The 24,275-nt window shown below is 41.0% G+C and overlaps 1 long non-coding RNA gene across 10 annotated transcripts in view; it reads right to left on the bottom strand.

The window, feature by feature from the left end:
- LOC147149682 (uncharacterized) overlaps positions 1-24,275 on the bottom strand; it is a 268,040-nt gene that overhangs the window by 231,866 nt on the left and 11,899 nt on the right. Inside the window, exons 3-4 of one of the 10 annotated variants that reach the window (XR_015086172.1) lie at positions 1,786-1,830; positions 852-1,518 (exon numbers count right to left, since the gene is read on the bottom strand). The exons of 8 other annotated variants lie outside the window; for them this stretch is intronic. This is a non-coding gene — a long non-coding RNA (uncharacterized LOC147149682). Of the gene's footprint in view, positions 1-851; positions 1,519-1,785; positions 1,831-5,829; positions 7,045-24,275 lie in introns of those variants that run through there. One more of the 10 variants, XR_015086173.1, reaches the window with a different exon arrangement.

Below are 24,275 nucleotides of genomic sequence, written 5' to 3'. Positions count from 1 at the left end.
TGCCTAGAGAAAAAAAAAACATCTTGCTTTGCCTTGTGTTGTCTTCATTGTGTATATTACCGCTACAATGATTATCCTCTTGTGAATTAATAAAGTCTCTCTTTCCATCCATCCACCCATTTCCGGTGTTCTGCCAAAATGTCCTGCCTGTGCGAAATTTCCTACCTTAGGCTGATTTGAAACCCTCACCTCAACCCTGGCCCACCTTACTATCGGAGTTATTGGAGGTCGTCTCGACAGGTAGGAGGGAATTTCAGGACACTGGACCTAATTTTCTTTCTTATTGCTTCCTGCAAAGTATAATATATATAGCCAGACGTTGAACAAAGGTTGTTTGTTTATTTGTTAGTAGTTTGGTTGGGGGGAGTGCACCGATTTTGTTGGGATGTTGACATGGGCTTCTTGAATAAATGTTTGTATGTGTAGCGCCTCTCTAGCATGTGTAACTACAATGAGAGGTGGCTAACCTGAGTTCTTTACTTCTATACAGAATATAACATTTTTTAACAAACAAAGTCCCCATGATTATTGTATGAGCATCTATTTAATGTTTATCAAAATGTACTGCATTGTAATTTAATTGTTCAACCATTGATAATCTGTGCCATTTACTTCCCACTAAGTATAACACCAATAATGCCTCTAAAACTTGTCTTACTCTTCGAGGACACTAATATCTTTGATAAAATTATTGGACTTCAAAATGATCAATAGTGCATATAACACAAATTTCCAAGTAGGCAATAAACACACTTATATAAAAGACAGAACATTTAATTATAAAAAATGAAAAATGAAGAAAATAAATTGTTCTCTCGAGTTGCTTTGTTTCACAAATAAACCTCCTTTAACCGATCCAATATTCAACCCAAAATGTCCACAGACACAGAATTAATGTAACGGCCCAATCAATTTTCCCTACAGCCGGCAACCACTAAAGTCACATACTCCAGTGTCACGTAACGTTGCTGGACAGATCCATGCTTGTGTACGTGGTAGCCTAAAACAAAATGGCTCCTTCACCCGAAGGCAAAAATAAACATAGGTACCTTCCAATTAATCAGGTTCACTCCTGTCGTCCAAACGGCAAGAGCGAGGAAAGCAAGAGATGAGATCCACGTCCAACACACGATGTTAGTCAAGTCCTCCACACCGCTGTGCGGCTCCGGCCAGGTCCTTGTCGTCCTCGGCAACGTATTAATCCACGCAGGCCTCACTTGTCGCGTTAGCTTGTCGCTAGCAGCGCAGCTAAGTCATTGGGCACTGATTAGCCTCTGTGTTAGCGGCTAATTCCACGAACGGAAGTCTTCTTCTGAGTCATCAACTCAAACTGACCAACTCTCACTGCCAACGTTTTCCAAAGAGTCCTGGTCGAACACTTTCGCCAACAGTCATACAAGTCCACTTTCTGCACACTTTCTACACGTTACTCCACTCATCGGCTCTCGTCGTCTCGTTCTCTTTTCTTGATATCCGTCCCAAACTCACTTCCTGTTCTGCGACCCCGGATTTGAGTCGCTCATTTACATAAGAAAAGAAATCAAATAATTTGCAATACAAACTACATATTTTTTTCATGTACTAAACAAAATACATTTCAACAGAAAATATCAAACAAAACCACATATTTGCTATTTAATGACATTATCCAATATACCTACTTCCAATATTGAGAAACCTCATAACCTTATTGCTGGTAAAAATATTTTTATCGTTGAACACAATGCCCATTTATGAAATTATGAATTTATGAATCTACATTCACTTGAAACAAGTATTTCTTACCTTGGTTACATATGTAAAGAACGGGCTCTTTCACATGTTACGATACTGTTGACATAAAATGATCAAAGATTAGTGAGCGGCTGTATGTGACCCCCATGCTGACACATTTGACTCTGCCGGGGCCATAAGCATGCTCCGGAGCTGCCTGGTGTCCACGTTTCACTGATTTTATTTCAAATTTGATAAAGGTGAGGGGGGGCATCAGAAAGTGACAGGCCAGGATGGAACATAGCGGCGTGCATGGTGAACCGCGAGCTAAACTGTAAAGCATCTTTGAGCCTCAGCAGGCTTCCCTCCCTGCCACCCCGTGGTGACATTCTTGGCTTACAATATGGCATTGGGCAGGGTCGTAATTAAATCCACTCGAGCAGCATCGTCTTCTTTTCCAAATCTAAATGAGCCACGGATAGTCATTATGTTTGCAGGATGCGAACATGTTGGCAAAGTGCGTGACAATGTTGGGGCTGGTGAGGAAACAAAGCTCTGCACAAAAAAAAACAACCCAAAACGAAACAACAAACTCAATCTGCCTTGGCGTTTAGCTCTTGATGAGAAAGTAAAAATAACTTCTCAAGAATTACAGTAAATCCAGCAAGTCAGATTATACACTCTTTCAGGACACTTTATTAGGTACACCAGTACCATCTAATGCTGTTGTTGTTCTCAAACTGGGGTCCCTCTGGTACATGATTATGGTTCGACAAAATAATTTTCCAGAAATCATGTATAATTAAAATGAAGAGAATATCTTCATATGGGGACCAGTGTGCCAATAAAACATGGACAATAAACCAATGACTCCTCTCTACTTTTGCCTTGCCAATTAAAAACCCTTTCCATGATTGTGATATATCGTCACATACGGTAAATCTGACATTCCTGCACGATTTAAAAGGGAAGACAACCCAAACATATTTTTTTCAAGAATATATTCTATGCAGGCCCACTAGTTGAAACAAGGCAATCTCAGGGATATTGCGTTTGTGGAATAAGAGCCAATCCACCCATTTTTAGCCATCTCCGGGGGCGGCCATTTTGTCACTTCTGTCGATTTATAATGACATCACAGTTGCTCAGGTAACGACCAATCACAGCCCACCTGTTTTTTTAAACCTGAGCCATGATTGGTCATTAGCTGAGCCTTGAGCATCTGTGATGTTATCTTCAGTCGACAGAAGTGACAAAATGGCTGCCCCCTGGATATGGCTAAAAACGGGTGAATTTTGCTGATTAACTCATATTCCACAAACGCAATCAGAATGCCGTGTTTCAACTAGTGGGCCTGCATAGAACATATTCTTGAAAAAAAAAAAAAAATGTTTTGGTTGGTGTATTATTACAGTCATAAAGTCATATTTTTCTTGAGAAGTGGCGAAGTGGTACAGAGCCAACACAAAGCACAGTACACAAGGTGTTCCGATTTAACATGGCAGCTGCTGTCACAAGTCCGATTGTGACCGCAACGTCCAACTGTGCTCAGGTACTTGGGTTGGTTGAGAACAAAAATAACCTCCAACAATGAGCCACATTCAGTTTCACCATCAGATCGCACGCCACAGCCTGTTCTGCTAAATTAGTCACACTTAGAGACGGCTCAGAAAGCTTCACCTACCAGTTCATAATACTGAACTGAATAAAAATGAGGAAGCCGCACAACAAAATACGTTCAGTCTAGAATATTTGACTTTTTCCATGAATATAAGTGAGAATATTAATAAAAATAAGGCCTTGTTTATTGATCTATTTATTTTTTCAATAGGGGTTGTGCCAAGTTACGCAAAGGACGCACTACTCTGTAAAATCAACATGCTTTGAACAAACTGTTTCTATGTTTCTTGGCTGCGAGGGTTTTGAAGGGGGTTGCTTGGCTTGAAAACTTTCCAATGAGAGTGCCCTGAAAAAAAAAAAAGAGGAAAAAAAAAGAAAAACGGCAAAAATCATCAGCGTTCCAAGGCTGCTAAACATACAAATGTTCAAAAGAGTACCAGTGTGCTAACACCAAAGCAGAGATGATTGTATGTAATTATTCAATTATTCTAACATTTGTTGTAAATCCACCGTGCATTTGCCTGACAATGTTCCTCTCCGGTGACAGCGGCGGCACTGAAATTGGTAATTATACTGACAGGGGAGCTTTACGTGTGTTTAAAAAAAAAAAAAATGTTTTTTTTTGTTTTGTTGTTGTTTTACTATTTACGGCTTTGAAGGTGAGGCGGGCACAACGCCAGCGCACAAAGGCAGGGATTTATTTATATATGTATTTATTTTCCCAAATACGCAAAGACGTCCATTGTCATGAGAGGGCCGAGCAGGCAGGATAACCGACTCCCATGGAGACAATGAGGGGAGAGAGAAAAAAAAAAAACCCTCAGGTGTGCTGTTGCTTTGTTGCTTATTAAACCTGCACGTTGTTTGAAGTGTTTAGCCGGCGAGCGTGTACCGCAAACAAGTTCCACTGCCAAGCAGAAGCTGGTAATGAGGCTGAGGGAAAATGTAAAGCAGGCAAGGATGAAACAGATTGTGTGATCCATCAGCTGTTAAGCCACGTGGAGTCCTAACAGCACTTCGAAGGTACTGGGAGAGGTCTCGGCACCGCTGTCCAGGAAGCTTGTGTGACTGAATTCAAATCTGACCAACGGTTGTGTGTGTGTGTGTGTGTGTGTGTGTGTGTTTTTTTAATGTATTTTTAACTCTAACTTAGGGGTTCTCAAAGTGGGGTCAGTGGTCTTCGAGCTATAGTTCGCGGGTCATCAAAATGATTAGCAGAGCTGGACATTCGTCCATGCTTTCGTTCGTCTATATTTCAGACCCGCCCGGACGGTCCGAGTCAGCCAAACGGCATAGAGAACGGACTTTACCAGTACCACGTCACACGCAGGTGCCTCACTCCTGACACGCAACCAAACAAATAGAAATAAGAAATAAAACAGTCTTGTACACCTTTCGGTCCAACGGATGCAATGACGTGCCACATTTGTTTTTTATTTCACCGATTGCCACGCTGTGCGTGTGACGTGAAAATTATGTTCTCAACGAAGATTGGCTTTCGCTGGCGAGTTACGGACTGGGACCACGTGGGTCGATCGGAAATACCACCCAGACGTTATAGACTGATAGATGATGGCCAGTTCCGATGATTAGTGAGGAATTATTATTTGGTGTCATTGATGACTGCATAGCTACATTTACGACTAACAAATGTTTTAGGGCGGGGGTCTCAAACTCGATTTATGTGGGGAGAAAGTCCTGGTGTGTCCGGGGCACATGAAGTATTCCCCAAAAAAAGTAACAAATCCAATCGCCTCCGTCTTTATTAATGATATTCAGAACATTAACGGTTCGTCAGAACGTGAACAAGATTGGTGACTCAGTCCTGTCCCTCACATCCCTGGCACTTTGCATACCGCTGAACATGTCGAGTTGAGTAATGACATGTGATTTCTTGAGCACTGCAAGTTTCTCTGTGCATTCATTTTTTTCATGTTTTGAAAAAGACACGACTGGGACTGAGGGACCGGATATGTTGTCCTACCACTTTGTGTCGCTTCAGAATTACGTTTCGCCAAAAGCTGTCAGCCTGAGCAATGGAAGCCCATCAGTAAATTTGACCTTCTCTAAATTTGAACGGCCAGCTGTTCAACATTTTCAGGACAACAGGAAGCTGAACAGCAAAATTCACAACAAGTGTTTTTGTGGGGTTTTTTTTGTTTGTTTTTTTTACAGCATGATGAAGACGACTGTTTAAATAACAGTTGTAACGCAACGATGACACATATTGGTCTACTCATGGGTCAAACACTTGCTGTGAATTTTTGCCATTCAGCTCCTTGTTAGAGAACAGCAAGTTGAGAACATTAAACACTTGGACCCTTGCGTCCAATACGTCAGAAAAAAAGTCTAAATTGCATTTTACCCAAAAGCCATATATCTCCTTTTGTGAGTAGTAGCTGAAGACCGGCAACTAATAAAATAAACCACCGGAGTCAAACTCATGGCCCGGGGGCCAGATCCGGCTCACCACATCATTTTAAATGGCTCACAAGAGCAAATCATGATCCTTGCGAAAAACTGTACCAAAATTTCAAATTGCCGTGTGTCATGAATGATAATGTTGAGAACTTACAATCATTTTCTGTTACCTATTCTACAGTAACTTGAGTGATATCTGATTTCAAAACTAGTAACCCATGAGTTTGTGTGTATTGTCCACGTATGCCCAAATTTGTCATTTAAAAAAAAAAAAAAATCACATTAATGGAATGTCTGTAACGCGGAAATCCCATTAAGTTGAAAATAAAAAAATGGCTGGAAAAAATGGACATAAGAGTTTTTCAAGGACAGCGACGACAATGACAATGAAACATTTGTTTGGTTTCACCATACTCATAACTACAGAGTGGCTGTGGCAAAAATGACTTTGATACCCTTGCAATAAACAATTTACCCCTCCCCACATTAGCTTTGGGCCAATTAAAAGCTCTGACATGATTGTGATTTAATACATAAAACCTTGTTCATGTTTGCATGAATAATGTTGTTCTTGTTTTAGAACAAAAGGTGTCTTTTGACAATAAATGACAAGGCAAAGGGCAAAACAGAAGGCACATTTTAAGACTATATTACTTTTTTTTTTAAATATTGGCATCTTTCCCTGAATAAAAGCAGTACCGTTAAGATACGAATAAAGTTGTGTTTTTTAATGTCACCTGATAAAAAAGTGTTCCCATGATACATTTTAAATTTAATATCATAATATTGTGTCTATCTTGGAAAAATACAACTTTATTTGTGTGAAATTACTGCTTAAAAAAAAAAAAAAAATCTTTATTATAATCAACTTTTTTTCCCCACTAAAACGTTATGACTCTCATACCATTAGATCTTTTTCACTTTAAAATGGGCGACATTTATTTGTACGGCATTTAGGGGTACACATTAGGTTGACGTGGTGTCAGGATTATGAAGGGGGCCTGAGAAAAAAATGTCTCCATTGTAAGGGCTCCCTGGGCCAGAAACGTTTGCAAACGCCATCATGTCGGGGATTACGACAGGCTCACAGGGAGATTCGCTCTATTTATCGTGCAAGTTCTTGATGATAACTGGAGAGCCCGCCCCCGCCCCGAGGCAGACGAGGCTGGGAATTGATTTCTGACGAGTCGAGATTCACTGGAAGGCAGAGCCAGACAGCTCTGCGAGTCACACTCCATACAAACAGCCATTAGTCCTCCTGATGGCTCTTTTTGTCTTCTGCACTGCTCACTTTCGAAGGCGAGCAATGGGAAGGTGAAGGCGTGAAAGAAAGAGAAATTACAAGGAAAATTAAAGCTGCAAGGAGCGAAGAACGGGCCTTGCAATGTCTATTTTCAGGGCGAATCCTCAAAATAGTGACTTTGACGCCATGCTTATCCAACCTAAGATGGCGCCGGCAAAAAAATGTGCAATTGAGTGTGCAAGCGGCAATGATTCCCATGGTGAATCCTCCAAATCATCAAACCTTGACATGGTCGGGCCACATCAGCATCTAGTATAGGCCTACCTTCTTCTGATTGGGGTTCAATCCAGCAAATGCCTTAGTCGGAGTTCATCAAATTACCAGCCCTGGAATTTGCTGTTTAAGCCAAAACTGAAAATGTCCTGATCAGTTCCAATATAGGGTACTTGAGAATTGTGCACCCGGTATAATGTTAATCAGTCAAACTGGTGATGGGGATGTATGGGGTGTCACAATTTTAAAAATCAGGTAAGATGTTCAAAACTATTCACAGGTATTGTGTTGCCCACTTGCAGCAAATCGCGAATGCTATCTAACATTACTAAGTGAGCCATGTGAGACAATTGTCTGAATAGACAGGGCAACAGCAAAACTGTCTTATCTTGATCTCTGTGAGATAGATGTGCTCTAATTATCATTCTTCTTTCTACAAGCTGATTGCAATATATCGGGAATCACAGCACTAAAAAAAACAAAAGAAGCAACACAATCCAGATCGTAATCTAATGTTTTTCCCTCATGCTAACAACACTTGATAACGAGCAACGGCCGGCAGCACTTTATCAGACTCTGAATTTGTGATAATGTTGACGGTTTTTTTTTGACAGGGAGCATCTCCCAGGCAAAAAGAGCAAAAGTATTCACACTTTGTCCTTAAATAGAAGAACACACACTTGCCGAAACAAACACAAATACTGCCGAAAGCATTAGAAGTCGAGGCACTAGTTCAAATCCTTTATTTATGTAGAAGTAAAAACGTACAGACTCTGAATTGTACTTGAGAACAAAATACTAAAAATAATTTTTACCGGCATTTATATAAAAATAACCGATTTGAGAGCCCGCCGCGAGAGAAAAAAATTCTGCAAACGGCTTTGCTGCAAGATACTGTCGATTTTTCTTCTAGATACTTTCTACATGTTTGAAGATAATTGCTAAAAAGATTTTGCAAAGTTGACAACTAAGTAGTTATCAATGTTGGAGATATGTATATATATATTACACTGTTTTTCACCGTCGATTGTTTTCAGTTTTTTATTAGATTTATATAAGCATTTGGAGTCCGGCATGATTCGCCCCTCCTCTACTATAAAAAGAACTTCTGCACCTTTGTTTGCATTAGCGGTGATTTGATATAATTGCGATATGCAGTTAGGTAGCTAGCCAAGCATCATCCCTTCAGATAGCTCAATGGCATGGCCACTTTCGAGGAGTAAAAAAAAAAAAAAAAGTGTCAACAGGGGCTTGCTCTGGTGAGGCTGAGAGCGCCTCGTTGCCATGGCACGGAAAATCCCCGCAACAACCCGGTGTATATAGCTACAGTATCCCATCCACCAGAGGCTTTAACGGCGTGATTTTTCATAATTTTGAAACCTCCCGTTATAGTTTATTTTTTTTGTCGGAGTGTCAAATTGAGAAAACATTTATTTTCACTTTGTGGGGACTTAAAATGGCCACGGATAGGGAATATCTTGCTTTTCTGAATCTGTAATGTACAATTACTTGTCACGACTGGTTACATGATATTGTGGTAACGACAAGACGCCCCTGCCTTCGGTTCGGCCCCGTGCGTACTGACACAGACAATCCGTGTCACGCGGCGTGACAAACGAGCCGGGCCGTTACATGCCAGCCCGCCATGAGGCCACACTTCATAAAAGGGGAACAGTGCACTCGAGGGGGGATCCCACAGGAGGGTTATGGATTTTCCACTACATCTCTGATAGATTGCACTAATATAACCTCAATAAAAGAGTTTGAGAACAACTTTATGGATGTTTCCCATCTTTTGTCACCACGTCCCCACACCGCACTTTTCATCTCCATGTGTCTATTTTTTGTGGCACTCTGCCTGACTGTCACTCACGCCGTCGCAACGAATTAGTTGCGGGATGCCAACCACAGAGGGTTTCAAACAAAGTTTCACAACAAGAACCCGGAGCAGCTCTTTTTTTTTTGCTTGCTTTTTTTTTTTTTTTTTTTACTACATTCCTTAAAGAACCTCCTACTTCCTTCAGGGCTTTTTTCTTGGATTCAATATCAGCTGGAATTACTTCTCATAACAATATTCATAATTTTTGAATAAAGCAGTCTGTTTCTTTTTGCTACTACAGTGAAAAATTCAGGAAAGTGCACAAGAAAGGGAATGCAATTAATTCACTTGACATAACGCTATGAAATATTCACTTAAACCTAATTTGTAGGGATTTGGTAATGACGGGGGTACTTAAATCACTAGCAGGAAGTAAGCGGGGCTACATCTGAAAAAGTATAGATGGTCATGAATGGAATGCGTAACGACAGAACATGACATTTATACAGCTCTGCCTTTTAGACACAACTCTCTAATTTCTGAATTATGGAAGCTTTTTTTCTTTCATTGAAATTGCTTGACACTTTTTACCACTGCCACTACCATCACATGGCTTGCTTTTTCCATTAGCCATGACAGATGGGCTAATTTTAACATAAATTATTTTTACAAAAGACAAAGAATACAAGCGAATCTGGTACTAAATGGGGATGGTTGAGATTGTGCGGCTTGAATTTGGCACAGTAGACTTTGATGTTGCCCGGCACGGATTGCAGAAAAATGTCATATTGATGGCACGCAAATCAAAAGTTTCGACTTGTAGAACTATTAGAGGGCAGCTTGTTTGCAGGTCAAATGTTCGCAGCTATTATCATCTTGGGATACCTTCATTCAAATTAAATTTAGTTTGATATTCAAAACAATTTGCATGCACTCTTTTTGTTTTTTGTAATGCATTGCCAAGGTGTTGGATCGAGACTCAGTATGGGCAAATACTTAAAGCGGAAGTCAACCCAAACATATTTTTTTCAAGAATATGTTCCCAGCAGGCCCACTAGTTGAAAGATTTTGCGTTTGTGGAATAAGTTTAAATCCACCTGTTTTTAGCCATCTCTGGGGGCGGCCATTTTGTCTTCTGTCGACTGAAAATGACATCGCAAATGCTCACAACGACCAATCACGGCTCAGATTCAGAAAACAGGCCAGCCGTGATTGGTCGTTGTGAGCAGTTGTGATGTTATTTTCAGTCGACAGAAGACAAAAATGATAATAATCAGAATGCAGTGTTTCAACTAGTGGGCCTGCTGGGAACATATTCTTGAATAAAATATGTTTGGTTGACTTCGGCTTTAAAAACAAATGGCTCAGACTTGGGTGCAAAAAAAAGTGTAATTTGGACTTCTGTTTTCACAACTGTTCATTGGTAAGTATTCGCATCTATATTCCGGAACTTGAGAGTGTCAGGCTGATTGGAGTGTCTTTTATTTGAATCTTCTGAGATTTTCCCAAAATCTACAGATGGTCTCAAAATAAGGCTGTCACCAATCGGACTGTTTGGCCTGCTTGCCGTCCAGAGTACCGTCTTCCTTGACCCCGCCTCTTTCTCAGCATCATCGGCCCTTACCGCCGCCCTTTTTCAATCACCTTCGACCCAGCCTCTCTTTAATGGTGTCTGGACTTTTTGAGGCGCACCTGCGCTCTGTAAAAAGGCTCTTCTCCCCTAAACTGGTCCTGCAAGGCGAGTGTGTGTGTGTGTGTGTGTGTTGGGGAATATGTGTGCTTGAGCATGCCTTGCAGCTTCCCCCTCACCACATCCCCTCTCCTCTGAGACCTTGAACGGTTTTTGGATTTGTTTACGAGCTCGTGTAGGGAGCGTCCGGAGGAGCAAGAGGCGTGTGCCAAGAAAAGCATATGGCACTGCTGGGATGCGCACACCTGCCTTCCGAGCCCATCGGAGAGCACTCTCTCCGAATCATCAGGAATTAAAGCACTTTAATCACTTCACAGACAATGCAAATTCATTTCCTTGGTGGTTGCTGTTTTTAACGCCAGAGTGGGTGACTTATATCTCTGCTGTAATGAATCCTGTCTCACCTCCAACAACCCCAACGACACCCCTTTGCCGCTATGAAACTACCACAACATTCACAATATTCCCCGACCAGCCTTAACTGTTCCGGCATCTGTAGACTGCCACATTCTGTGATGCAGCATTGGAGAGTAATAAACAATGGCAACAAATAGTTAGCATGAAACACCGATGGAACGAGTACTTCTGAGTGCATTGGTGGTCCATGCTTGTGGACGGCGAGCAACAGAAGCCACATTAAACAGGAAAAGTTGACAGTGGTGTGTACGATTAAAATATCTCCCATTACATTTCTCCAAATTAAAAAAAACAAAAAAAAAAAACAGTCCCAAATACAGATCGTCAAATTATGGCTGCCCATCAGCTGCAGCTGCAGCTGCGCGTTCGGTCAATTTTCACTTCCTCTTCTCCTTTCTGTTTCTTTTGGGGATGATGTACAGTATATGCTTCTCAAGAAAAATTTTTTTATTTTTTTTCTCATCTGTATCTCTGTATGTCCCGGGACTGCAGACCGGTGGTTGTACATCACTAATTGAAACCATAACTCTAGGACACATGATGATCTCAAAACAGCTATCGCTACAAACTCATTTTACAAAATGACCCTTGAAAATAAATGACTTAGAGATGATTGGATTTTGAATAATTTGCACCGGAAGAGCCCGTGTACATTCACATTCCACTCGGCCAGGCTAAACAAAGCTCCTCCCTGACATAAAAAGCTTGTCCCACAGTCAAGCTGTATCACTTCCATACTTCCTTGACACCAATTCCTATTTAGCCAGGGCTTTGGTGATCCTTTTCACAATGTTTCCAAAAGAGCACAAACATTTTAATTGAACGGCTGGGGATTGGGTCCACAAAAAATCTTATTTTCATTAATGTTGTTCCTATTTAATTCATGATGTCTAATATTTGCCACAAAGGATTTAAATAGAAAATATTATGGATAATTGACTTTTTAATTATCTCCCATCACCCGTCAAATTAAATGAGTCATTTTTCATTCAGTCATTTTTTGGGGGTAAACGTGACTGTGGGCGAACCTTTCTGCATTTCTAACCCACTGCTATGTAACAGTAGATTTACCAGTAATTCAAATTATTTATTTATTTTTTAATAAAAGAGGAAACCCCAATTTTCTTGACAAGAATATGTTCTGTGCAGACCCACCAGTCCAAACATGGCATTCTGATTAATATTTTGTTTGTGGAATATGAGTTAAGCAGTAAAATCCACCCCTTTTGTCCATCTAATGGGGCGGCCATTTTGCCACTTGCTGTTGACTAAAAATGACATCACAGTTGCTCAGGTCTCAGGTAACGAGCAATCATGGCTCAGCTTCAGAAAACAGATGATCTGTGATTGGTCATTACCTGAGTCTCAAGACACTGTGATGTCATTTTCAATCGACAGCAAGTAACAAAATGGCCGCCCCCACGAGATGGCTAAAAGCGGGTGGATTTTGCTGCTTAACTCATATACCACAAACGCAATATTAATCAGAATGCCATGTTTTGAGTCTTTTATGAAGGTGCATGGAAAGTATGTTCCATATTTGCAATATGGCAAAGCATTTTTGGGGTTGACTTGACAGCTTGGCTGGGGGGACATCAGCCATTTTCAGGCCTGAAATCAGAGATGCACCTATCTTCTTAGAAACATGAGTAGTCACTGGGGGAGGCCGCATTGCATCACAAAGCTGCCCAAATCCACTCGCCAACGTGTGTAGAGTTTGGCGCACGACATCCGTAAACACACATGCGCCTGACAACATTGACATAATTATATTAATTATATATATTCACATTAATATATTCATTATAAAAATAAATTTGGCCGCCAATCAACGGCTTGCGCTCTGGAAGCTCGACTAGCATTACTGATCATGTTATGGAAAGAGAAGCTTGCGTGGAGGCAGTTATTAAGTTAATTAGCCGCACTAGTACATAACAATGAGACGGATGTGCAGAACGGCTCGCTCACAGACACATTTTCAGCCTCGGTTGTTTCATTCACACTTGATAGGTGGGCAGGCACGCCGGAGAAAAATGAACAGTGATTTTCCCATAACAGGTCCGTTTTATGACACTTTGCAACCGTCTAAAATTACGGGAAACTCTTCAATAAAAATAAATATTAGAACGAACATTTACTAACGTTGACGTCAAACAGACTTTTTTGTTCGTATGTATCCCGAGTGATGCTGCAACAACATTTCGGTGGCACAGAAGCAGCGCTGCAGTTCACAAATGATGTTTCCCCCCACTATGCGATCCTAATGTTTATGCACGTCTTACAAATGGCGCAGCAGCAATGCCAGACAAAACCACACACAGAGAAATAGGTTCTGTGAGATCACAGGGGTGAAATTTCATTAGTGCAAGTCCAAGCAGGAGTGACAGTGCCAAACATTTTGTGGCTGTGTAGCAGAGACGGGTTTGTTGTGGAACAGAAGGGGAAGTTGGTAATGGATTAAATATTCATGAAGGCTCAGGAGGAGCCACTTACGATCAGGTCCTAATTAAATAAAGGTCAGACGCTCAAGTTTTGTTTATTGAAACAGGTTGTTTCCTGAAGTGAAGCACAGCGCAGCGGCAGACAAATACGGTGAGAATGCCCACCGCCCGACCCTCCCCGCTAAAGTAATTTAAAGCGTCCAACAAGTCTACTCAAGGTGTCTTGATTTCCAGTAACTGGTGGTAATGAAATACACAAGAAAAACAGTAATAGTGATCTTTAAAGATTGAATCGGAACGGTCATCATTGATGGATGGCCTTTTGGGGATAATGTAATAACCGGGGCATCTAAAATTATCCCATTCCAGGGATGCATTCGCTAATAAAATCCGAAAAATCAGTTTATTGGTCTTGATTCGAAATGAAAGGATTGCCTCGTCAAATAGTGCACTGTTTATTTTATTCCCGGCAGCCTTGGAGTCCATACAAAGCTGCTGACGCAAACAGACTTGTTTTTCACATTCGTTTCTTTCTAAAAAAGTAGAGAAGAGAAGTATACATCCGCAAGACATATAACCGAGGGATGGATTTGAGCGTCTTATTTGTATAAGTGAGAACTTTTTTTTTTTTGCATCATGAAGACATGTATGTGATGGAGGGTTGCCTTTTGGTTTGAGTGCTGCTTCTCTTTCTGAAGTGTATGGAACCGATTCTTGATTAGCAATTGTAATCAATGGCGGGCCCACTCAAGTCCGCTCTCGCCGGGAGCCAATTGAGATGGCCGCGAATACCCGCTCGCCACCACAAGCACTTGGCACCAATCACATGGAGGGTCATGGAGCCTGAATAGTGACAATCAGCAAAGTAAAGAAGCGCTATCTGGGGATCTTTGGCCACTTATGCTTCTGATTTCACTTTTTAAGTTCCCCAGAGAGTTAGTGAACTTTAGATAAGATTCTTTCCCGTTGACAGGAGCACTTCATGTACTCATTTCACCAAGTCAATTTCATACTCGTCTGCATGCCAGCTGTGGTGGGAAGTAAAGTAGATATTCAGATATATATTGTGTGCCTTACTTGGGTATTTATTTTTCTGTTGAGTTTTTTCTTTTTCCTCCCTACATTTGTATTTGTTCTTAAAAAAAAAAAAGTTATATATATATATATATATATATATATATATATATATATATATATAGCTGTCAAACGATTTAAAAAAGTAACTCATTCGCATTTTCCATAATCACGATTAACCATATTTTTCAATTACAATTTTACTTGAGTAATATCTTGGAATTGATATGGAAACAAATTAAAAGTATATTTTGATTCAATGACTGCTCTAATAGGTCTTTGATCCTTGAATACGTTTATTTCCCTGTAAAATACACATTATTGAACAATACACTAAAGACGTACAACTAATATGGTATTTGAATTTGGCTTTGCAAAGTGCGCAAATTAGTTTGGATTTTTCCAATGAGCCATCAAGCAAATTTTTAAAGAGAAACTACATAAGTCCGTCTTTGTGACAGTGACTCTCCTCTCAGTTTGGCTGCAAAGTGAGCAGAGGGAAGCTGCCACACAAAATAAATAAAACTGACTTTCCTGAGGGTTTTTTTTTTTTTTTAATGCGTTATAAAATTTAAGTTAATCTCCATAGTTAACGCGTTAACTTTGCCAGCCCTAATATATATATATATATATATATATATATATATATATATAATTTTTTAAATACATGTTTAACTTTTTACCCTTTTAAATCTCCGGATGAAGATGCAACATATACAAAATATATGAATACTGAGTGGTCAACTACGGTTGATTGATTGAGACCTGGGGGACTTAAAAGGTAGAAAAAACAGTGGCAAAGAGGATCATTACTCTATGTTGTGCCCTCCTAAAAACCACAAGCTTTAGTGCATTCGTATGTATAGAGTGTGAGTACGTTGTCCGTTTCTGAATGTCAGCCATCTTTGAGGCATTCCTTGTCCACCAGTTTACAGTTTGATGATGAGTTTGTGTTGTCTGGAAAGGGCATCGAAATTCACACCGCCAGCAGCCCAGGTGCAATCCATGGTTCCAAAATCTTGCTTGATACCTCTTATTTAAATCACCGGCAAGGATTTGCATCTCATGGTTGTTTCATCCCTCCACTGATGTGACAGGTGGTACTTTTGAGCTTGCAATAAATCATAAGGCAAACAGCACGGTGAGCTAATTATTCTGGGGGTTTTAGGGATTGCGCGCTTGGTGCTGCAGACCTGCGGAGCGTCTTTACGTGTGCACAAATATTTGCACAGCGGCCACGTTTTGTTTGACTTCATGGCCGCTGATTTGCTGTGCAAACAAATTGCATTTGCGAGACCGAAAATAGCCCATTGCTAAAGGAGGGGTCCGAGGAGGAGGGGTTGACAGGAAATAGCTTCTCCAAAGATACCTGGATTTTCTTCAAGTTCCAGTCAAGTACACACATGAGATCGCAAATGACGGCTTAATTATGTCGTACCTCCAGACGCAACCGGCAGAGTTCTACTGTACATGGCCTCGGGTCTGCCACGCGCCAATTAGTCTCCTGAGATTTAATTTAACGCAAAATCTATTTTGGAATATTTTCCATGCAAGAATCTTATTAGCTGATATTTCAGCGCCGGAGCCGGAACGTCAAGATGTCGCCTCAGGCTGAGGTAATAACGCACAACCTGTCCAAGTCCAAGTGATGAAGACGTTGCGATGCTGTGGAGCTGAGCGCACACACTGCTCTTTGTGCGATCCACAAAACATCTTCCAATAGGACCTTTGACCCTAGCCACCTCTGACAACTAGGAGCAGGTGGAGGAAGAAAGGAAGCTTCAATTTCCCCCAAGAGGGGCCATTCAACTGCATTTTTAGATTTGAACATGCTGCTATTTTGAAGTGCAGAGCTTTTCTGCTTTAGTGGAGAGTTCTGTCCCATGAAAATGAGTCACTGCTCTGCACCCAAGCCACCCCACCCTAATTATTTGCAACCAGGAGAACAATTTAGTTAAATCCCAGTGTCTGAAGAGGAAAGTCAGCCTGCATACAGATGAAGTAAAAGCATCATGTGTATTTTTACTGGTGCAGGCAGCACTTCATGCCGCTACATTACACTGTCAATTACTGTAGCAGATTTGTGAATGCGGCACTTGCAGCTGGGACATCGCTAAATACGATTATTCTACTTTTAAGAGTAGACAATTTAATGGTACAAATTCAAAATGATCATTAAATGGACTTATGCGGTAAGACTTGGACAGCTGTGAGACTGGCGAGACAAAGTTGGAAATGTGAGTGCTGTGCTTTGCTCAAGACCACTTTCATAGAGTACTACGTATATTAGAGATGGACCGATGTTTTTTTCAGGGCCAACACCGATGCCGATTATTAGTAGTCAAGGAGGCCGATAAGCGAAATTTGGAGCCAATATTCATTTTCATTAAAAGGAAAATATTGGCGTCAAAATCTAAAAACTAAAATAAAGCTTTTAACTTTGTTGAAACATCTTTAAACATATGTTGATTTATTATTATTTTTATTATTATCCATTTTATTATCCATTATCCACAAAAAGTTCAGGGAGCACCCAGGGTCATTAGCATTTCTTAAAAAGTTGAATAAAAACGTAACCGATAGCTCCAAATACTTTTCTACAGTAAACAAAGTCCTCCAAAATTTTCAAAATGAAAAAAATGTTAAAATCGCACTTGTCTTTGTTTTGATTTCAACACAGTTTTAAATTCATTTACTATCGCATACCTGTCAACCTCAGCCAATTGCTCCCCTTATCAATGATTGCAATGCCCCTTATTAAGCGATAATAAACCTTACAAACACAACGCGGCACCTATTTACTCACCGAAAGACAGACTATGTAGAATAAGAACAAAGATAATTTGTGTGAACAAGTTTTTCTATTTACCAAATAACGTTGTCGTCTGCTACCAGCGACCAAGACGATCCGGATTAGAGCCGCAATGGGCTAGACGAAATCGGTCTAACAAAAAAATTATTATTAAAAAAAAAAAAAAAAAAAAAAAAATTCCCGCACAAAAATTGTTATACGGCGTACACAATTTGAAATGATCAAAAAACGTATAAAATACTGGGAAAACGTATAAGTTGACAGGTATGTTATCGGCCATCAGCTTTTTCAAAAAGGCCGATGCCGATATTGATCAAAATGCCGAATATTGGAGGAGATAATCGGCCTGGGCGATAATCAGTCTATCCCTAATATATATCTGCACGTATTTTGTCATTTAACAACTCTTCAAAATGTGAATATCATCGTAGTGACAAGAGTGGGTTTTCTTCCCTTCGACCTAAACTATGGGTTTGCTTAGCCATATTTAATACTGTCTGCAAAGGAAGCCTGTTTGAGCACAAATATGGACAAAAATGTGCAACATCTCAGTCCACAAAGGCAGGCCAGCATGCATACAAATGAAGCTCCCCTCCTGGTGCATCCATCCTCCTCCCTTTACCCACAGCAACCTTTTGTCGTCTTTGCCTTCTAAACATTTCACTTACATGTTGTGCGCGAGAGAGGTCGAAAATCCCATTAATCGAGGCGGCGCGGCAGAAACAAAAGACGAGCGGGTCTATTTATTCATTTATTTTCTGGCTCGTTACAAATGAGTCTCAAGGATTGCCTAAGATTTGCCTTCAGAGGCGCCGTGCGCCCTTGGCAGCAACTAAGGTTGGGGCTGCTTTATCTTATGTACCTTCAATTACAATGTGTCAGAACGAGTACGTGAATATTTTGTTTAATAGTGGCTTCAAATGAAGAAGTCAGGAGTATGTTGCGTTCATTTCGTCTCGTAACCATGGGGAAGACTTTATCACTACAAGGTAGTGAACATGGACGTACAATGGATGTGGAATTAAGTGGACATGCAGCACATGGTTTTCAAAGGCACACAAGATATATGCTAGAGAAAATATGTAAACATTTGATACCACAATTATCATGATCAACTGTTGTCTGTGTTATCAAAATACTGTTAAAAAAAAAAAGGTGATAAAAATCAAAATCCGGGAGCTATGTGTGAACTCGCATAGCTTTATGGGTCTGTAAACAAAGTCCATTTCCCGCCTGGTTCACTTCTTGTACAGTTAAAATAACCAGTCGACGGAAGTGACAAAATGGCCGCTGCCTGAGATGGCTAAAAAGGAGTGGATTTTGCTGTTTAACTCATATTCCCCAAACGCAATATTAATCAGAATGCCGTTTTTCCAATTAGCGGGCCTGCTGGGAACATATTCCTGAAAAAAATGTGTTTGTGTTGATATCCACTTTAATAATTGTCTTGACAATTTAGCTGTGAACTAGCAAATTTTTGCTATTCACGTTTTAGGGATTTGTTCCCTAACTCCCTAATAGCGAATTATCGCTAAATTAACTATAACTATATTTGAAAGGGTAACACCGAATGTGTGAAATTTCAAAACAGTTTGTTTGTGATATGATCTATGTGGAATTGCCAACTCACCAGCTACATGTCACCCTTGCAGCGGAAAAAGTTCTCTTCAAACAAAGTTCACTGGCAGAGATCATGTGGGTGGAATCATGGCATCAGCGTTCCTGTGGGAGCCAACTGTTTGGCTCGTGGCAGAACAACGAGGAGTTGCATGCCGTCTCTCGACTTTGGCTGTTCGTCTCGTTCGTATACTTTGCACGACGTGTTTGGCAGACGTGTCCCTGGAGTACGGGGGTGAATTATCTCACTCCACTTGTCTGCAGATGTGATATGCGAGGAGTAAGTCAAGGCCGGCTAATTGATTTAGCGCGCATCCCTCGGGTTTCTCTTCATCGTGAAAAATATTGTCCTTTAAGACTCGTAAATGATCAAAGGCACATGGGCGTGGGGGTCGGACAGCTGCGGTCCTGAGGTTACAGGTGTTTCGGTGAATCATGGGGCCACATATGTCCGGTCGTCCGGAGTTTCCTTCCGGCACTTTGGGCTCAGGTGGTGCAGACCGGTGCAATTCAACCAAGACAATTACCACAAAAACCTGTCCCAGGCTCTGCAGTGTTTCGGCAACAGCTTCTGTTTCTCAAAGAACAGATGAGATCAATGGCCTGTAAGCTAATTAATTAATGAACAGAGCGTGTGGATGCCCTTGGTTGTCGTTCAGCTTTGCGGTGTTTAACACGATATCCCCGAACAAATACCTGGCTCGGGTTTCTTACCTCGTGCCCGGCTGGGGAGAAAGGCATGATTGGCACACTTTAATTTTCACCAAGGTCTGCATGAGGCTGAGTGGCACTCTCGTAATTATGTTTGCAAATATCTCGGTCGCTGAGTCAAGCATCTTGACAAGTGCAGGAAGTTTACACTTGGCTAGAGATGACAAAAGATGCCTGAGACGTCACTGCAAGATCTTTTTAATATTTCAGGAGCTTGTTTGTTGGTTTGAGGTTCACATGGGTTAAGGAAGAGTAAACAAAGACATGGACGACTGAATACTACAGACTTTTACCTCCAGAGTGAAAATATGTGTTTTGGGGCGGGTGGTCGGTGTTTGGGGTTACTAAATTGCTGGCCATCAGGAATTTCTGGGAAATTTGTGAATTGGCCCAAGTTGGCTCGTCAGCTTTCCTGCAACTCTCACCGGAATAATGGTTGAGCGTATTTTTTTCTTTTAATACTGGTACATTCTATCTTTGAAGGCAGATGTGTTTTATTTTGGAAAGTAAACAGCAGATGACATGAGTCAGCAGCACAGATCTGCGTGACTTCATTCGCAAGTGACTTGGGTTTAACCCAGGGGTCACCAACTCCGCTCCTCGAGGGCACCTGTCCTGCAGGTTTTCAATCTCTCCCTGCTGTAACACACCTGTTCAAATGATCAGCTCATCAGCATGCTTCTGCTGATCATTTGAACAGGTGTCTTACAGCACGGAGAGATTGAAAACCTGCAGGATTGGTGCCCTCGAGGAGCGGAGTTGGTGACCCCTGGCTTTACCCGACGTCTGTGACATTGGATTGATGCTCAGTATTTTACTTTCCGGGGTTATCTTCTTAGTTTTTTTTCTTCCCTCATCTTACTCTTCACAGGCAATCAATGGGCCTTCGAGTGCACAGAACAGCAAATGAAAGCAAGAAATAGTGACAAAAATAGGAGAAGCAATTTGTCCCTCCATCCTGATTTCCTGTCAACTCTTATAAGCAGTACATGCGCTATGTTTAGCTTTGCATGTTTCCAGATAAATACTTTATGCATGACGTTCATCAGTTGCAATCAATGGGGTCTTGATACAAACTATAATGTACAACCAAGTATTTGAGCTTAGTGTTGAGGGTTTCTTGAACTGCACAAATGTCTTGACCATAATTAGCCCATAAAAAAAAAAATGCCAGCGTCGTTTCATTTTTTTCCCCCGCAACTTCTCAGTTGCTCTCTTAACTTCAGCCCATCTATCAGAGCTCAAGAATGAATCAATGGATTCCTAATGACCTTGGAGCCCCGTGGCGTCTCTGGCGGCGGTGCAACCAAATAGGATGCAAAGCTGTGATCCTCAAAGAATTTCCATCACAGAAATAATGCTCTCCCCAAAGGCGCCGCCGCAAACACTTCGCCCCAAGCACTGGGCACAGATAATTTAAACACATAAGCAGGTTCTTAGCACACCTTTAATCAATGCCAACGCTGCCTTTTGGTCGGGCGGGAGGGGCGAGGCAATGAGGAGATAAGGCTGGCATAACCCGGGGACTTGCTGCGGAGGAAACGCGGGGCAGCAAAGCCCTCTGGGTAATAAGAAACAAAACTCCTGACAAAGATTTCCCCTGCCGGAGTTTGCCGCAGCAAAGTCGCCTAATGAGCTAGATCTTTTGTTGGAAAAAGTTTGCAAGGGGCACAGCGCAAGGCTAGCTGACAACAACATAAACCGTAAAGTAACGCTTCCGCATACAAATAGTCACTTTCATTCTTCATCAATCCTTGGACTCTATGAAATCGTAATCTATCGCAGTCTTTATCGATCTTTAGACTATAGCTTTCTTTAGACTATATCAGTTGCTTCCCGTCTGAAGTACAAGAATGTGTTAGTCTTTAAACCGTATCATCCTTTAAACCACAACAGTATTTATCTTTTTTTTGTTGTTTAGACATTATCGCTCAGTACCTATCATGAGGCTACAGAATCAGCTGTACCACTTTTTAGCGATTTTTACACTCTATAATTTGTTGGACTACATTAGTCTTTACCTGTCTTTAGCCTATATTAATCTTTAAACAGTATCCACCAGTATTAAGTTCTCAAAGTATTCATTGGTCTTTAGACTCCATCATTGTCGATGGATCATTTCATTCAATTATATCCATCGGTGCACATAAAATTTTTCATCTGGTTCCCAAATGAGCACCAGAGGTTGCTCGTTGCTCACTCGACCTCAGTGGATGAACTTATTATTATGAATTGTTAGTCTGCATCCCTATACGTTTTAATCAGCCTTTAAATGATATCAATTGTTTTTGGCCTCTCGTCTTTAAAGTAAAGTGAACAATACCATGTTCATCACTTGAACTGTATCAGTCTTTGTGATGTTCTGGTATTCATTGTTAGAACCCTAATGATCTTAAAAGGTACTGGGCACAAGATTGCAAAGGTCAGTTTCAATGTCTGGGGACGTTTTAACGCAATACAGTAAATCTTGTGTAGCGGTCGTCAAAGGTTCAGGTACAGGTACAATTTTCAAAGTTTTGTTTATACTTAAAGGAAGTGATTTAAAACCCTTTTATTTTTCAAAAATCATGCTGAGTAATACATTTAAATTAATCAGTAACACCAACCACCCAGTCACCATTTTGTACAGAAAATCTTCACCTTTGTAAGGGTGTAGATCAAACTTCGAACCCAGCAATCCCCACACCAAAGAAAGTGAAAGTTCCTCCATGGTTTCCGGTCGACTTGTGTCCACGGTCCCCCTCCCTCCTGTCTCCCATGAAACTGATAGATGAAACCATTTCCCCCGAACCAAACATGCCTGGAAACATTACGAGTGCCATTTCCTTTTCCCGTATGAGGCTGGGAAGTCATGAAGGCGGCTGTTGAGGGCCTTTCCAGGTGATGAAGTGCCTTCCCTTGGTGGCTCTCTCTCATGTATCACGGTGGAAATGTGCAAGATTTATCAGTGTTGGCCCTCTCCAGAGCCCATGTGCCGTTTTATCCGGGAGCAGGTGTACCACCGCCGTTGGAGCTTTGAATTAAATCCTTGATAACATTGTCAGACCCAAACCCAAAATGAGAGACGGATAACTTGAGCGGCGCAGATGTGAGGGTGTATAAATACAGTACGTAGTTGCTGGGATGTGCCGTATCTTCAGCCCAACAATATTCATAGTGTGAAAAACACCTAATTTAGGGACTGCTTGGCATGGTTCGTTGATGATTTGCGGCTGCCGCCTTAGAAACGTATCGACTTTTAGGAGCCGCTGTTTGTAACGATGCCATCGGCATGTCTGAGATTAAACTCTGTGCTGGTTTTCTGCTGCTTAATGACAAGCGCCAGGACACAGCATGCACTAAACTAGGCTAGCAGGGACTCGTACTAATAGGACACCTTAAGGCCTTTGGCTTCGACCTGTGGGGGATTTTCATTTGCAAAAGACGTGCACTGAAAATGCATTATTTAAATCGGGCGGTTGGTTCCACGTAAAGTAGGATTAGTTTATTACTGAGAGAACATCATCAGCACTTTACATATAAAATCCTGGATACTTTTTTTCAAGGAGGTGAGCTTCAAGCATGTCCTGAGCAGGATTGTATTCCGGTGAACCCTGTGAAAATGTGTAATGTAATAGTCCTCAAACTACATCAGTCATCATCATCTTTATCAGAGATAAAGTAGTCCACATCATACTTATTGATTTTAATTCTGGTTGAGATTTTGTCTGAAAATCTGATTTCCAATTCTAATGGATTATTTTCATTCATGGAGAAAACGACAAAGCAGTTATTAGAATCTAATTTTCTCTTTCTGTGCTTTGCTTACCAAACAAGCTTCGAAAGGGTTTGGATTTTTTTTTTTTTTCCAGAATTTTATTCTCCGGCTTTAACTTTCATAAACTTTCACAAAAACAAATATATTTTCTGGCACTGGAATAAGTACTTTCTTTGTGAAAAATGTCCCTTTTACCCGAAAAATATATGTATATGTGATTCCTAGAGGTGGGCATTTTACTAAAGTTTGCCGATCTGTCATTCGTCAGCAGCCTGGGTACCCGTCCGTCGCCCATCAATTTGTTTATTTTTCAAGCGATACCAAACTGTAATCATGTATTGGTCAATCCATCACTTGATTTTAACCGCACTTCCGTCAGTTAACATCAAAGGTCCGTCAGTTAACATCAAAGGTCCGCCAGCTCAGGTCAGACGGAATGCCCACCTCTAATAAACGTTTTAAATGATCAACAACATTACAGTACATCATAAAATGAGCCATTAAACTACATGTTACGGCACTAGGTTTTATGGAAGGGGTGGCAGCTCCCAGTAAATGCACAGAATGTCAACGAACGGAGTACGCGTGTAAGTGCAGTTGTATATATGTGCAAGTTTATAGGTTGGGTCAAAAGTCGAAATATACAAAGAACAACGGGTAGGACTGA

Source organism: Filicampus tigris, chromosome 3 (assembly GCF_054856515.1).
Source record: "Filicampus tigris isolate MCC_2025a chromosome 3, RoL_Ftig_1.0, whole genome shotgun sequence".
In the NCBI taxonomy this organism is placed as follows: domain Eukaryota; kingdom Metazoa; phylum Chordata; class Actinopteri; order Syngnathiformes; family Syngnathidae; genus Filicampus; species Filicampus tigris.
This window is presented reverse-complemented; position numbering and strand designations above follow the sequence as displayed.